The following is a 16,500-nucleotide window of genomic DNA, read 5'->3' as shown; positions in this document are numbered from 1 at the left end:
GTACTGGCATAACTGGATGTTACCATATAGAAGATTACAAATACATCCTTATCTATCACCATGCACAAAACTCAAATCAAATTGGATCAGGACCTCAACATAAATCCAGCTACATTGAACCTGATAGAAGAAAAAGTGGGAAATAGCCTAGATCACATTGACAAGGAGCCCATTCTAATTATAACACCAGGAGCACAAACACTGAAAGCCACAATCAATAAATGTGATTTCCTGAAACTGAAAGGTTTTTGTAAGGAAAAGGAGACTGTCAATAAGACAAAAAGGCAACCTACAGAATGGGAAAAGGTCCTCACAAACCCATCTGACACAGGGTTGGTCTTCAAAATGTATAAATTAGTCTGCAAACTACACATCAAAATACAAAACAATGCAATTGAAAAAAATGGGTACAGACCTCAACAGTGAATTTCCACCAAAACAATTTAACATGGCCAAAAGACATTTAAGGTAGTGCTCAACATCAAGGAAATGCAAATCTAAGTGATTGAGAATATCATCTTATACCAGTCAGATTGGCTAAGATTAAAAATTATTGAAGACAGCTTATGTTTTCCTGAGCTGAGGGGATAACCCCTTGTACAGCCATTTTGGAAAAAAAGTATGACAGTTTCTAAGAAATTTGGAAATCAACATACCTCAAGACACAGTGATACCACTTTGGGGCATTTACCCAAAGGATGCTCAATAATACCACAGGAACATTTTCTCAGCAATGTTCATAGCAGCATGATTTGTAATAGCTGAAACATGTAAATAAAAGAGATGCCCCTCAACCTAAGAAGGGATAAGGAAAATGTGGTACATTTTCACAATAGATACTACTCAGTGCTAAACAAATTATGATCTAATAAAATTTTCAGGCTAATGGATGAAACTAGAAAAAATCCTCCTCAGTAGACACCCAGAAGGGAAAGACCAACACAGTATGTATTCACTCACAGATGGATATTAGATGTAAACAAGGGATAATGAGGCTACAATCCACAGCTCCAGAAAAACTTGGTAATAAGGAAGATTAATAAGAGGGACATAATTTCTCTGAGAAGGGAAATTAGATGAAATCTAAGGGGCAGGATATGGAAGGGGAGGATGATGAGAATAGGAGGGAAAGATATGGCCCAGTTGGGAAAGTACACAGCGGGAGAGTAATAAGAGATAATTTTTTCTATTCATGTTAGTTTTTCATTTATGTTTTTGATTGTTGTTGGGCTTCAGTTAGTTGTTCAGTTTTAATAGTTAGCAACATAAATCATGAATTGTAAATAGAGCACCCATGGCATATTCCCTTAAACATGTAGAAAAATTAGAGAAAACAATCTTTAGGTGTTTGCTTTTTAGATTAATGAGCCTTGGTTCTTTTGTTAATTACGTTGAACTTTTATGAGTACCTTTTATTGCATGAAGCATTTGACCAAGCAAACTACAATTCAGTGGACAGTTTTACTACCTTTTAATAGAAAGTGAGAGTGGTCCAGCTGAAACTCCAAGACAAATGCTCTAGGATGTTGTGCACTTTGTGTGGGACACATTCCCCATAGCATTTCAATTTGACATTTCTGGCCTGGGGTATCTGCCATTAAAATCTCAAATAAGTTAGAAATAGAGTGTCTTGTTCACTTTTGAAAAGACAGATATAGAGAGTGAAAAGTGCAATCAAAACTTAGAATTCTATTAACAAGTACCTCTCATTTATCTATTCTTTTTTTAAAATTCATTTATTAGTTCTAGTTAGGGAACAAGCTTGTTTCAGATGTATGTCCCTTCTCCCTCTCCTTTCCCTCACCCCATCCCTCCTCCCCTACCCCCAGCCTGTCCCCCACCCCATCCACCCACCACTCCCCAGGTAGGGTAGGGCCCTCAGCAGGGGATCTGCAAAGTCAACCAAATCTTCCTGTGATGTCCTGGGCCCTTCCTCATGTGTCCAGGGCCACAGTGTAACCTTTCACGTGGGATGGGCTCTCAAAGTCCCTTCTTGCATGAGGGAAAAATACTAATCCACCACTAGAGGCTCCCTGGAGTGCAGAAGCCTCCTTATTGACATCCATGTTCAGGGGTCTGGACCAGTCTTGTACTGGCCTCCCCGACAGCATCTGCAGTCGATGTGCTCTCCCTTGTTCAGTCCAATTGTTCCTGTGGGTTTCTCCAACCTGGTACAGGCCCCTTGGCTCTTCATTCATCCCTCTCATCAACTAAATTCCCTACTTTGGCTCAGTGTATATCTGTGGATGTCTGCCTCTGCTTCCATCAGTCACGAGATGAGTGCTCTAGCATGGCATAAAGAGAAGTCATCAATCTCATTTTAGGGAAAGGGCTTTTAGGTTATCCTCTCCAACATTGCCTGCATTGTCAGAATCATGTCATCCTTCTAGGTCTCTGGAGATCTCCCTGGTTCCAGATCTCCTATCGGACCTATAGTTGCTCCCTTTGATATAGTATCTCTCATCCTGCTCTCTCTCCTCTATTCTTCTCCCAACTCAATACATCTGCCCCTCCATTTCCTCTCCTCTACTCCTCTTCTCTTGCTCTTATTGTAGCAGCTCCCTCCCCCCTACCCTCATGTTTCCAATTAGTTCAGGAGTTCATGCCACTTCCATTCCTGGGGACCATTTATTCCTTAGGGTCCTTCATGTTTCTTAGTTTCTTTGGTGAAGAGGATTATAGGCTGGTAATCCTTTGCTCTATGTCTAAAATTCATATATGAGTGAGTACATACCATGTTTGTCGTTTTGTGACTGGGTTAACTCACTCAGAATGGTTTCTTCTAGTTCCATCCATATGCCTGCGAATTTCAAGATTCCATTGCTTTTTTTTTGCTGAGTAGTACTCCATTGTATAAATGTACCACATTTTCTCAATCCATTCTTCAGTTGAGGGGCATCTAGGTTGCTTCAGGTTCTGGCTATTACAAACAATGCTGCTATGAACATGGTTGAACATATGTCCTTGTTGTATGAACATGCACTATTTGGGTATATACGCAAGAGAGGAATGGCTGGATCTTGAGGTAGACTGATTCCCATTTTTCTGAGCAACTGCCATACTGATTTCCAGAGTGGTCTTACAGGTTCGCACTCCCACCAGCAATGGAGGAGTGTTCCTTTTTCTCCACATCCTCTCCAACATAGAATGTCATTGGTATTTTTGATTTTAGCCATTCTGACAGGTGTGAGGTGATATCTCAGAGTTGTTTAGAGTTGCATTTCTCTGATGGCCAATGATTTTGAGCACTTTCTTAAGTGTCTTTCAGCCATTTCAGATTCCTCTGTTGAGAATTCTCTATTTAGTTCTGCACCCCACTTTTTAATTTCATTGTTTGGTGTTTTGGTGGCTAGCTTCTTGAGCTCCTTATATATTTTGGAAATCAGTCCTCTGTCAGATGTGGGATCGGTGAAGGTCTTTTCCCATTATGTGGTGGTCATTTTGTCCTACTGACTGTTTCCTTTGCCTTGCAGAAGCTTCTTAGTTTCAGGAGGTCCCATTTATTAATTGCAGACCTCAATGTGCTATTGGTGTAATGTTCAGGAAGCAGTCTCCTGTGCCAATTTGTTCAAGGGTAGTTCCCACTTTCTCTTCTAGAAGATTCAGTGGGCTGGATTTATGCTGAGATCTTTGATCCATTTGCACTTAAGTTTTGTGCATGGTGACAGGTATGGATCTATCTGCAATTTTCTGCATGTCCGAATCCAGTTGTACCAGCACCATTTGTTGAAGATGCTATCTTTTTTCCATTGTATAGATTTAGCACCTTTGCCAAAAATAAGGTATTTGTAGGTGCGTGGATCAATATCAGGGTTTTCAATTCGATTCCATTGGTCTATCTGTCTATTTTTGTGCCAATACCAAGCTGTTTTCAGAACTATGGCTCTATAGTAGAGCTTGAAGTCGGGGATGGTGATGCCTCCAGAAGATCCATTATTGTAAAGAGTTGTTTTGGCTATCCTGGGATTTTTATTTTTCCATATAAAGTTGAGTATTGTTCTTTCAATGTCTGTGAAAAACTGTGTTGGGAATTTGACGGGGATTGCATTGAATCTGTAGATAGCTTTTGGCAAGATTGCCATTTTTACTATGTTAATTCTACATATCCAAGAGCATGGTAGATCTTTTCATTTTCTGGTATCTTCTTTAATTTTTTTCTTTAAAGTCTCAAAGTCCTTATTGTACAGGTCTTTCACTTTTTTGGTTAGTGTTACCCCAAGATATTTTATGTTGCTTGTGGATATTGTGAAATGTGATGTTTCCTTGATTTCTTTCTCATTGGATTTATCATCTGTATATAGTAGGGCTACTGACTTTTTTAAGTTAATTGTGTATCCTGCTACCTTGCTGAAGGTGTTTATCAGCCGTAGGAGTTCCCTGGTAGAGGTTTTCGGGTCACTTATGTAGACAATCATGTCATCTGCTAATAGTGAAAATTTGACTTCATCCTTTCAATTTGTATCCCTTTGATCTCCTTTTCTCATCTTATTGCTATAGCCAGAACTTCAAGTACAATATTGAAGAGATATGGAGAGAGTGGACAGCCTTGTCTTGTTCCTGATTTTAGAGGAAACACTTTGAGTTTCTCTCTATTTACTGTGATGTTGGCTATTGGTTTGGTGTATATTGCGTTTATCATGTTTAGATATGTTCCAGTTATTCCTGTTCTCTCCAAGATCTTTATCATGAAGGGATGTTGGATTTTGTCAAAGGCTTTTTCAGCGTCTAGTGAGATGATCATGTGGTTTTTCTTTTTCAGTTTGTTATATGGTGGATTACATTGATGGATTTTCATATGTTGAACCATCCTTGCATCCCTGGGATGAAGCCTACTTGTTCATGGTGGATGTTTTTCTGATATGTTCTTGGAGTTGATTCACCAATATTTTATTGAGTATTTTAGCATTGATGTTCATGAGGGATATCGGTCTATAGTTCTCTTTCTTAGTCATATCTTTGTGTGGCTAGGTATCAAAGTGATTGTAGCCTCTTAGAGTTTGGCAAAATCCCATCTGCTTCTAATGTGCGGAACAGTTTGAGGAGTACTGGAATTAGCTCTTGTTTGAATTTCTGGTAGAATTCTGCAGTGAAGCCATCTGGCCCTGGGCTTTTTTTGGTTGGGAGGCTTTTGATGTCTGCTTCTATTTCATTAGGGGTTATAGGTCGATTTAAACTGTTTATCTGATCTTGATTTAAATTTGGTAAGTGATATTTATCCAGAAAGCTGTCCATTTCCTTTAGATTTTCCAATTTTGTGGAGTACAGGTTTTCAAAGTATGACCTGAAGACCTCAGTGTCCATTGTTATATCCCCCTTTTCATTTCTGATTTTGTTAATTAGCATGCTCTCTCTCTCTCTCTCTCTCTCTCTCTCTCTCTCTCTCTCTCTCTCTCTGCCTTTTGGTTAGTTTGGCTAGAGGTTTGTCTTATTGATCTTCTCAAAGAACCAACTCTTTGTTTCATCGATTCTTTGTCCTGTTTTCCTAGTTTCTACTTTGTTGATTTCGGCTCTCAGGTTGATTATGTCCTGGCGTCTACACAAACTGTGTGTTTGCTTCTTTTTGCTCTAAAGCTTTCAGTTGTTCTGTCAATTCCATAATGTGACTTTCCTCCAGTTTCTTCATGTGGGCACTTAGTGCTATGAACTTCCCTCTTAGCACTGCTTTCAGAGTGTCCCATAAGTTTGAGTATGTTGTGTCTACATTCTCATTAAATTCTAGGAAGTCTTTAATTTCTTTTTTTATTTCTTCCACAACCCAGGAATAGTGCAGTTGGGTGTTATTCATTTTCCACACGAATGTAGGCTGTCTGCAATTCGTATTGCTGTTGAATTCTAGCTTTAATGCATGGTGGTCTGATAAGATACAGGGTGTTAATTCAATTATTTTGTAACTGTGGAGGTTTGCTTTGCTGCCAACTATGTGGTCAATTTTTGAGAAGGTTCCATGTGGTGCTGAGAAGAAGGTATATTCTTTTGTGTTTGGATGGAATGTTCTAGAGATATCTGGTAAACCCAGTTGGGTCATAACTTCTGTCAGATCCTTTGTTTCTTTGTTAAGTTTCTGTCTGGTGGTCCTGTCTAGTGGTGTAAGGGGGATGTTGAAATCTACTATAAGTGTGTGTGTGGTTTTATGTGTGGTTTGAGCTTTAGTAATGTTTCTTTTACAAATGTGGTTGCTTTCGCATTTGTGGCATAGATGTTAGGATTGAGACTTCATCTTGATGGACTTTTCTGTGATGAGTATGAAATGCCCTTCTTCATCTCTTTTGATTGATTTTACTTTAAAGTCTAATTTGTTAGATATTAGGATTGCTACTCCAGCTTGTTTCTTGAGCCCATTTGATTGGAAAAATTTTTTCCCATCCTTTTACTCTGAGGTATCGTCTGTCTTTGAAGTTGAGGTGTGTTTCTTGTAAACAGCAGAAGGATGGAGTCTGTCTTCGTATCCATTCTGTTAGCCTATATCTTTTTATGGGTAAGTTAAGACCGTTGACATTTACGGATATTAAAGGTCCATTGTTCATTGATTCTTCTTTGTTTTGGATTTATTGTTGGTGGTGTCATTGTGTGTGGATTTTGCCCTCCTGTTTCTTTTTGTGTTTGGTAAAGTTAGATTATCTATTGCCAGTGTTTTTTGTGAGTGTAGTTATGTTCATTGGGTTGGAGTTTTCCTTCCAGAACTTTCTGTAGTGCTGGATTTGTGGATATGTATTGTTTAAATCTGTTTTCGTCATGGAATATCTTGTTTTCTCCATCTATAGTGATTGAAAGTTTTGCTGGGTACAGTAGTCTGGGTTGTCATCCATGCTCCATTCGTGCTTGTAGGGTATCTATCCAAGAACTTCTGGCTTTCAGAGTTTCCATTGAGAAGTTGGGTGTGATTCTGATTGGTTTGCCTTTATATGTTACTTCACCTTTTTCCTTTGCTGCTCTTAGTATTTTCTCTTTATTCTGTAGATTTGGTGTTTTGATTATTATGTGTCAGGGGACTTCTTTTTGTGGTCCAGTCTGTTTGGTGTCCTGTAAGCTTCTTGTACTTTCATAGGCATATCCTTCTGTAGGTTGGGGAAGTTTTCTTCTATGATTTTGTTTAATATGTTTTCTGTACCTTTGAGTAGTGTTTCGTCACCTTCTTCTTCACCTATTATTCTTAGGTTTGGTCTTTTTACGGTGTCCCATATTTCCTGGATATTTTATGTTAGGGATTTGTTGGACTTGAGGTTTTCTTTGGTTGTTGAATGTATATCCTCTAGCGAGTCTTCAATAGCTGAGATTCTGTCTTCCATCTCTTGAATTCTATTGGTTATACTCACATCTTTAGTTCCTGATCATTTATCCAGCCTTTCCATTTCTAGCATTGCCTCATTCTGTGTTTTCTTTATTGTGTGTATTTCAGCTTTCATGATTTGAACTGTTCCAAGAACTTCCTTCACTTGTTTGGATTTTTTTTTTTTTAGGTTTTTTAGATTCTTTAAGAGATTAGTTTATTTCTTGAAATTTTTGGTTTGTCTTTTCCTCCATTTCATGTAATTTTTTGTTTACTTTTTCTTCTATTTCTTTAAGGGATTTTCTTGTTTCCTCTTTAAAGGTCTGTATCATCTTGCTGATATAATTTTTGAGGTCCATCTCATCTTCATACTCTGTGTTGGGCTTTTCAGATCTTGCTGGAGTGGAGTCCCTAGATTCTGGTGGTGTCATATTGGTCTTTCTGTTGTTGAGTGAAATCTTATTCTGTCTTCTTCCCATATCTTCTTTTAGTGGGTGCAGGTGGGGTCTCTCTATCTCCTCTTGTGACCCAGTGGTGTGTGGGGGCCAGGAATTCAATGTCCACAACTCTGGATGGTCTTGCCTCTCCTGGTAGTCTCCTCACTCCTTGTGGATCGGTTGTCAAAAAGAGATGGAAGAATGGTGTGTTTCCAGATTCAGGGAGCTCTTCCTTGTGTGTGTGTCTACCCCAAGCAGGCGGGCCCAGGCCCGGGGTGGTCGGGGTAAGTGATGGTTTGGATGGGGGTTGGGTAAGCGCAGAGGCTCACTCACCTCATTCCTGGGTTGGTTGGCGGAAAGGGATGGAAGAGTGGGGTGCTACCAGATTCAGGGAGCAGGGAGGTCCCCCCTGACTGGGTGTGTCTACCCCAAGAAGGCCGGCGCAGGCGCGCAGGGGGTGTTGTCGGGATGAGTGATGGTTTGGGTGGGGTTTTGGTAAGGGCAGAGGCTCACTCACCTCATTCCTGGGTCGGTTGGTGGAAAGTGATGGAAGAGTGGGGTGCTACCAGATCTAGGGAGCAAGGAGCTCCTCCCCGCCTGGGTGTGTCTACTCCAAGCCAGCAGGCCCAGGTGGGGGGGGCGCGGCGGGTGGTAGGGGTGAGTAATGTTTTGGGCGGGAGTTGGGTAAGGGCAGAGGCTCACATACCTAGTTCCTGGGTCGGTTGGCAGAAAAGGATGGAAGAGTGGGGTGCTGCCAGATTCAGGGAACAGGGAGCTCATTTATCTATTCTTTAAGGAGAATTTAAACTATTTATCTAGTGTAATCCATTTGATACCAGGATTTTTTTTACAAGTATTCTACAATCAATAAAGTTCTTGTAACACAATGAGTAAGATGAATAACAATAAAGCAAAATTCGTTCCTACTATTTCCAAATATTTTGTAGTGCTTTATTAACTCAACCTTCTTTACTAATTTAGAAGAGTGGTATCATTATCTCAATTTTTCAAGGAAGGATACTGAGGCACAAGGGACTTGAAGAGCTTTTCTAAGACTACCAACCAGTTAAGGCATGGAAATGGGAAATTAACATGATTTTATCAACTGCATTTTTGTTGTGAGTGGAGATAGATAAAGTCTTAACAATTGAAGAAGTCATGTCATTCATCAAGATGCATTCAGTATTCTCATATACTCCCCCTTAAAAACAGAAACAAAGTACAACAAAATCTGAAGAAAAAAGGAAAACAAACAAACAAAAAATCTAACAAAAATCTATTGGAGCATTTGAGGGAAATCCCCAAGCTGTGTTTAGGATATTTTTGCTCATGGAGATAAACAATGGCCATACAAATTAGGGAAGTATATGTTATGGTTTTGTTTATTCCATCTCTCTAGTGAAGGTCAACCCTGCCCCAAGAAAGCCTTCACACAGTTGGTAAAGAGTAATCAAGTGCACCTCAGAAGTCTATTAAATTAAAGACAGGTTAAAGAAATATTTTCAGCAGAAAAAAGCATTTAGATCCCACCCAGGACACTTGCCCTCAGATTGCATAGGCACTAGGGGAAGCCATAATGCTATAATGTCCTACAGAAGATGTCCTGCGCGATCGTCTTGCCGGCAAGAACAACACAGGACATTCGGATCCTTCTGCAGTAAAGCTTTATGCGTCTTGAGAGAGAAGAGCATAAGCTTACAAAATGGAGACCCCGAGCCAAGAATTTCATCCCCTAATAAAGGCTCACAAACTCTGAGCGATGTGTGTACAGCTGGGATAGGTGGATGACTCGTCACCCTATATGACGCCATGGAATAGGCGGGGCTAGGCAGTGGGAAAACACTGAGCACATGCATACCAACGTTGTTTACTTGATCCGGCAGCGGATGTCAGCACCATCTTGTAATGGCGAATGTGAGTGCGGCTCCTCACATCTCCCCCTATATAATTATATAGAAACACAGAGGCTATAGGCCAGCCAAATGCAGAGTGGAGATAGAGGTCAACTCCCCAAAACTGGATGCAGACCTTGTCTTGAGCAGGACTCCAGACTCTGTGTCCAGAGCAGGCCCAGACCCGTCCTTATGTCTTTTTCTGGGGGAAGGGCATTATGACATATAACCTTCATGCAAGATGACATATCTCCCAGAAGAGCCATAAGAAAAGCCGCAGGCCCTTTCTGTGCAGTGCTTAGCCTTACAACTCTTTTGACCTGTAGGGAGCCGTCCCTGCATTCTCCATTACAAGATGGTGCCTGCATCTGGCAGGCACCGAATGTAAACAAGTTAATGCACAGGCGCTGGGTAACTGTCTATCCCTTGGTCTCTGCCTCTTCCGTGGCATCATATGGTCCGATGAGCTGCAGCCAATCATAGGGTGACACGTCCCAGGCGGTGGTTTCCAGCCTTTATTAGGGGACGGGATTCTTGGCTCTTGGGTCTCCATTTTGTAAGCTTATGCTCTTCTCTCTCAAGACGCATAAAGCTTTACTGCAGAAGGATCCGAATGTCCTGTGTTGTTCTTGCCGGCAAGACTATCACGCGGGACATCTGGTGCCGAAACCCGGGAACTTGTTAACATCACCGGCATTGTGGAGACCCCTCGGACGGGGCGGATTCAGAACTGCAGGGTGGTAAGTTCGGAGAGGTATGCTTTATTCTGACACCTTCTTTTTTGACTTTGTCTTTAATTTGTTACCACCATGGGATGGATCAGTAAAAGCCTTAATTCTAGTCTTTATTCTTCTTTTGTTCACATTGGTCTTATATTGTGCTCACCGTGGCTGGTGTTTCAATTCGCGACCAAGCTTACCCCAGGTAGCCGCCAGCATAGGTTCTTCAAAACAGAGAGACCTAATTAAAAACGGTCTAGAGGATGAGGCTTGCAGTCCCTTGGTAGCAGAGAGTCAAAAAATGCTTAAAGAGGTACAGGATAATATATCAGAAACCAAACGAGATGAGAGATTAGGAGCTCAAAAAAGGAAGGACATGTGTAAGAAAAAAGGCCCTCCCCAAGATACAAAAAAAGGGGAGAGAAAATAGGGAATAACCGGTCACACCCCGGTAAATTTAAGAGAAATAAAGACTCAAAACCTAGCCTCTACCCTACGGTGAAACTAGAGGCCTTGGAGCTGAGCAACTCAGACTCTGAGATTTTAGACTCTAGCGAGGAAACAGAGCTAGAGGACAGATACCACCCCGATAGATATCGGCTGCCAAAAGTAAAAACAAATATGAGGCCACCGCCTGTTAATCCAGCGGGTGTACTTCCATCAGCACCCCCATTATTTGGTACCGACTCCTTTTTACCATTAGAGGAGCGAAGGAAACTGCAGATGGCTTTTCCAGTCTTTAAAAATGAGGGGGCGAGAGTACATACTCCCGTAGACTATAATCAGATTAAAGAATTGGCTAAATCAGTCTGAAAGTATGGGGTCAATGCCAATTTTATAACAATACAAGTAGAAAGGCTAGCCAACTATGCTATGACACCCACTGATTGGGAGACAACAGTAAAGGCAGTGCTCCCCAATATGGGACAATATATGGAGTGGAAGGCTCTTTGGTATGACACAGCCCAGGCACAGGCAAAGGCCAATGTCACAACAGAAAATGAAAATCAGAGACAATGGACCTTTGAAATGCTGACAGGACAGGGGCCACATGCCCTCAATCAAACTAATTACATTTGGGGCGTATATGCCCAGATATCAGCTGCCGCCATTAAAGCATGGAAGGCACTGACAAAAAGGGATGAATCAGGTGGACATCTTACAAAGATAGTCCAGGGGCCCCAGGAGCCATTCTCAGACTTTGTGGCCAGAATGACGGAGGCCGCTAGCCGGATATTCGGTGATGCAGAACAAGCCATGCCTCTGATTGAACAATTAGTCTTTGAACAAGCAACTCAAGAATGCCGAGCAGCCATAGCCCCCCGGAAAAGTAAAGGTTTACAGGACTGGTTAAAGATCTACAGAGAACTCTGAGGGCCACTTACTAATGCAGGCTTGGCGGCAGCCATCTTACAAACCCAAAGGCGCCGAAATATGTCTGACCGAAAAGCCTGCTTTAACTGTGGAAAAACAGGGCACCTTAAAAAGGACTGTAGAGCCCCTGAAAAGACTAGGGAAATGGAGCTGTGCAAGCGCTGTGAAAAAGGTTATCATAGGGCCAGCAAATGCAAATCTGTGCGGGACATAAAAGGTAGGCTTTTACCCCCTATGGAGGAACCTAAAGCGTCCCAACCAAAAAACGGGCCACGGGGCCCATGATCCCAGGGCCCTCAGAAATATAGGAACCAGTTCCAAAAAAACAACTCGGAGAAGGAAGGGACTCCCGAGGACACTCCGGAATTGGATCTATGTGCCGCCTCCGACTTCTTATTAATACCCCAAATGAATGTTCAGCCGGTCCCAATCCAGTCTCCGGGGCCTTTACCCCCTGCTACCATTGGGCTCATTTTGGGCCACGGTTCCTTGACCTTACAAGGACTTATTGTGTATCCTGGAATCATGGATCCATATCATAAGGAAGAATTCCAGGTCCTCTGCTCCAGGCCTCGGGGCATGTTCTCCATAAAGCAGGGAGATAGGATCGCACAATTAGTGCTACTGCCCTCCCTTGGGGATAGAGAGACCTACACCTCCCAAAAAAGAGTCATGGGGTCTACTGGTAATGGATTCAGCATATCTGGCCATACCCCTAGATGAGAGACCAACTATGAAATTATTGGTTAACGGAAAAGAATTTGAGGGGATTACGGATACAGGGGCAGACAAAAGCATCATTTCATTGCATTGGTGGCCGAAATCCTGGCCTACTGTGGTTTCATCTCATTCTCTTCAAGGCCTTAGATATCAATCCTCTCCAGCCGTTAGTGCTGTGGCCCTGGTCTGGCGGAGCACTGAAGGCAGGCAGGGAGGCTTTACCCCTTATGTTTTGCCCCTCCCGGTAAATTTGTGGGGGTGAGATATGTTACAAGCCAAGGGCATGACCCTGACCAATGAGTATTCCCCTCAGGCATCAGCTATAATGACAAAAATGGGCTATATACCAGGAAGGGGCCTGGGCAAAAAGGAGCAAGGTAAAATAGAGCCCATTGAACAAAAAGGGAATCAAAGTAGAAAAGGACTGGCTTTTATTTAGGGGCCGTTGAGGCTTCACGACCCATACCATGGAATACAGAGGACCCAGTATGGTTCTCTCAATGGCCATTATCCTCTAAAAAGCTGGAAGCAGTCACAAGACTTATAGAGGAGCAAGAACAGTTGGGGCATTTAGAAACTTCCACTTCTCCCTGGAACACCCCAATTTTTATTATCAAAAAGAAATCTGGAAAATGGAGGTTGCTCCATGACCTGCGGGCTATTAATAACCAAATGTGCCCTCTGGGCCCTGTCCAGAGAGGCCTCCCTTTGCTCTCTGCGCTACCCCAAAATTGGAAGCTTATTATTATAGATATTAAGGACTGTTTTTTCTCCATCCCCCTCTTTCCTTGGGACCGGCAAAGGTTTGCCTTTACTGTTCCCTCACTCAATCACATGGAGCCAGATAAGAGATTCCAATGGAAGATGTTACCACAAGGCATGGCCAATAGCCCAACTATATGCCAATTGTATGTCCAAAAGGCATTAGAACCTGTTAGGGAGCAATTTACATCCATGATTATGATTCACTATATGGATGATATTCTTATCTGCCATAGGAAGATAGAGGTCCTACAACAAGCCTTCCCCATGCTGGTAGCTGAGTTAAAACAATGGGGACTGGAGATAGCGTCAGAGAAGGTCCAGGTCTCAGATACCGGTCTCTTCCTGGGCTCGGTAATGACCCCAACAAAAATAATCCCACAAAAAATAGAAATACACAAGGATCATCTGAGAACCTTAAATGACTTCCAGAAACTCTTGGAGGATATAAATTGGCTGAGACCCTTTTTAAAGATCCCCTCTGCAGATTTAAAACCCCTTTTCGACATCCTAGAAGGTGAACCTCATATTTCTTCCCCCAGAAGCTTTACTCCAGCTGCTTGTCAAGCCCTACAAAAGGTGAAAAAGGCCTTACAGGATGCACAATTGCATCACATAGATGAGACATTGCCATTCAGCCTATGTGTCTTTAAAACGACTAAGTTAGCGACCGCCATCTTATGGCAGCATGGGCCATTGCTTTGAGTTCACCCAAATGCTTCCCCCGCTAAGATCATTGATTGGTATCCTGATGCTGTCGCACAGCTCACACTTCGGGGAATAAAAGCAGCTGTCGCTCATTTTGGCAGGGACCCTCATCTCTTGGTTGTACCTTACACTGCTGCACAAATTCAGACTCTGACAGCTACATCTGATAACTGGGCGGTGTTGGTTACCTCCTTTTCAGGGAAAATTGATAATCGTTTCCCAAAACATCCAATCCTACAATTTACACAAAATCAGGCTATAGTGTTTCCACAGATGACAGCAAAGCATCCAATCCCGAATGGGACGATGGTTTATACTGATGGTTCCAAAACCGGTGTAGGGGCTTATGTTATAGGGAATAAGGTAGTTTCTAAACAATTTGATAAAACCTCACCCCAGATCGTTAAATGCCAAGTGATGCTGGAAGTCCTTGAGGCCTTTCCGGGGCCACTTAACATTGTGTCAAATTCCTCCTATGTGGTTAATGCAGTCAACCTCCTTGAAACTGCTGGTATAATACGACCCTCCAACAGAGTTACAGGTATCTTTCAAAAAATACAAATTACCCTATCAAACAGGAGGTTCCCTGTTTTTGTCACCCATGTTCGAGCACATTCGGGGCTCCCAGGACCTATGTCCTCTGGGAATGATTTGGCAGAACAGGCCACAAAGTTGATGGCTGCCGCCTTGTCTACCCCAATACAAGCTACACAAGAATTTCATCAGTGCTTTCATGTGACGGCTGAAACCCTGCACCGTCGATTTGCTTTGACAAGGCAGGAGGCTAGACAAATTGTTACTCAATGTAAAAACTGCTATAAATTTTTACCTACACCTCATGTAGGAATAAACCCGCGAGGCATTAGGCCGCTACAGATATGACAAATGGATGTTACACATGTTGCCTCCTTTAGAAAAATCCAATATGTTCATGTCTCAATGGACACCTGCTCAGGCATAATTTGCGCCACGCCTTTGACAGGGGAAAAGGCCGCGCATGTGATTCAACACTGCTTGGAGGCCTGGGGTGCCTGGGGAAAGCCTCATATCTTAAAAACAGATAATGGGCCAGCTTATACCTCTCAAAAGTTCCGACACTTCTACAGACAGATGGAGGTTACCCATCTGACTGGCCTACCTTATAACCCTCAAGGACAAGGCATTATGGAACGTGCCCATCACACACTTAAGTCTTATTTAATCAAACAAAAGAAGGGAATGGGAGCATCCTTACCCTCGGTGCCAAGAGTTGCAATATCCATGGCACTCTTTACCCTTAATTTTCTAAACATTGATGCTCAGGGCCATACTGCGGCCAAGCGTCACACCTCAGAACCTGAAAGGCCAAAGGAAATGGTAAAATGGAAAGATATCTTAACTGGTCTTTGGAGAGGCCCGGATCCTATTCTCATAAGATCCAGGGGAGCTATATGTGTTTTTCCACAGGATGAAGAGAATCCCCTGTGGATCCCGAAAAGACTCACCTGAAGAGCTCCTTCGGACCCTCAAGAGTCGGAACTCCACCCTCTCCCCGGGAGTTGAGAGCCGCTATTATCCAGATTAACTCCATGCACCTTGACCTGTCCTTGACGGAGGGATTGTCATCATGGATCGCTTCAGCTGTCTCCTATTTTAAGGAATGGGTGGGGGTGGGACTTTTTGGCACAATTCTCTGCAGTGGTGTGGTGTTTATGCTTGGACTGTATGTAGACTCAAAACCCAAACAAAAAAGGTAAGGTAATGGTTGCACAGGCACTCGCTGCCCTAGAGAATGGAATAGGTCGCCAACTGCTCAGCTCCTGCACCTCCGGAGGCTTGACCTCATTACACGGAATGGAGTGAGCAAGGTTCAGCAGGTCATGTCCCACGCGATAGTCTTGCCGGCAAGAACAACACAGGACACTCGGATCCTTCTGCAGTAAGCTTTATGCGTCTTGAGAGAGAGAGCATAAGCTTACAAAAGCGGAGACCCCGAGCCAAGAATCCCGTCCCCTAATAAAGGCTGGAAACCACCGCCTGGGACGTGTCACCCTATGATTGGCTGCAGCTCATCGGACCATATGACGCCACGGAAGAGGCAGAGACCAAGGGATGGAAAGTTACCCAGCGCCTGTGCATTAACTTGTTTACATTCGGTGCCTGCCGGATGCAGGTGCCATCTTGTAATGGAGAATGCAGGGACAGCTCCCTACATCTCCCCCTTTTTTATTAATTAATGATAAGGCTTCATATTTTTACAAGCAAATAGGTCACCCATATGTTGAGGGATAGAGGCAGAGGTTGTACCTCCCCAATCAAACATTAAGACTGTGTACAAGAGTCGCCATCAGGCTGTTTGCTTGACCCGAAGCACTCTCGACCTGTCCTCTGCCTTTTTTCTGGGAAAGGGAGACTAGGGCAGGCAACCCTTACGCAGGACAACATGCCTCCCACAGAAGCCTGCATATTGGGCAACTCTCTGTGTGATGCCTTGCTCGACATCCCTCATGGGCTGCTCAAGCCAGGCACTCTACCCTGTGCAATGAGCCTAGGCTCTGGGTGTGCAAGAGCTGTCTGGCCGGCGGCCTATTGCTTAAGCATAGATAGCCAAATATCAGTGGAAGCCCCTTGTTCCAAAGCTA

The 16,500-nt window shown here is 43.0% G+C and overlaps 1 pseudogene; it reads left to right on the top strand.

Moving 5' to 3' along the window:
* Window positions 1-11,005: 11,005 nt before the first annotated feature.
* LOC113838164 lies at window positions 11,006-15,278 on the top strand (annotated as a pseudogene).
* The last annotated feature ends 1,222 nt before the right edge of the window (window positions 15,279-16,500 follow it).

The sequence above is a fragment of the Cricetulus griseus genome, unplaced genomic scaffold, assembly GCF_003668045.3.
Source record: "Cricetulus griseus strain 17A/GY unplaced genomic scaffold, alternate assembly CriGri-PICRH-1.0 unplaced_scaffold_17, whole genome shotgun sequence".
NCBI classification, from domain to species: Eukaryota; Metazoa; Chordata; class Mammalia; order Rodentia; family Cricetidae; genus Cricetulus; species Cricetulus griseus.
This window is presented reverse-complemented; position numbering and strand designations above follow the sequence as displayed.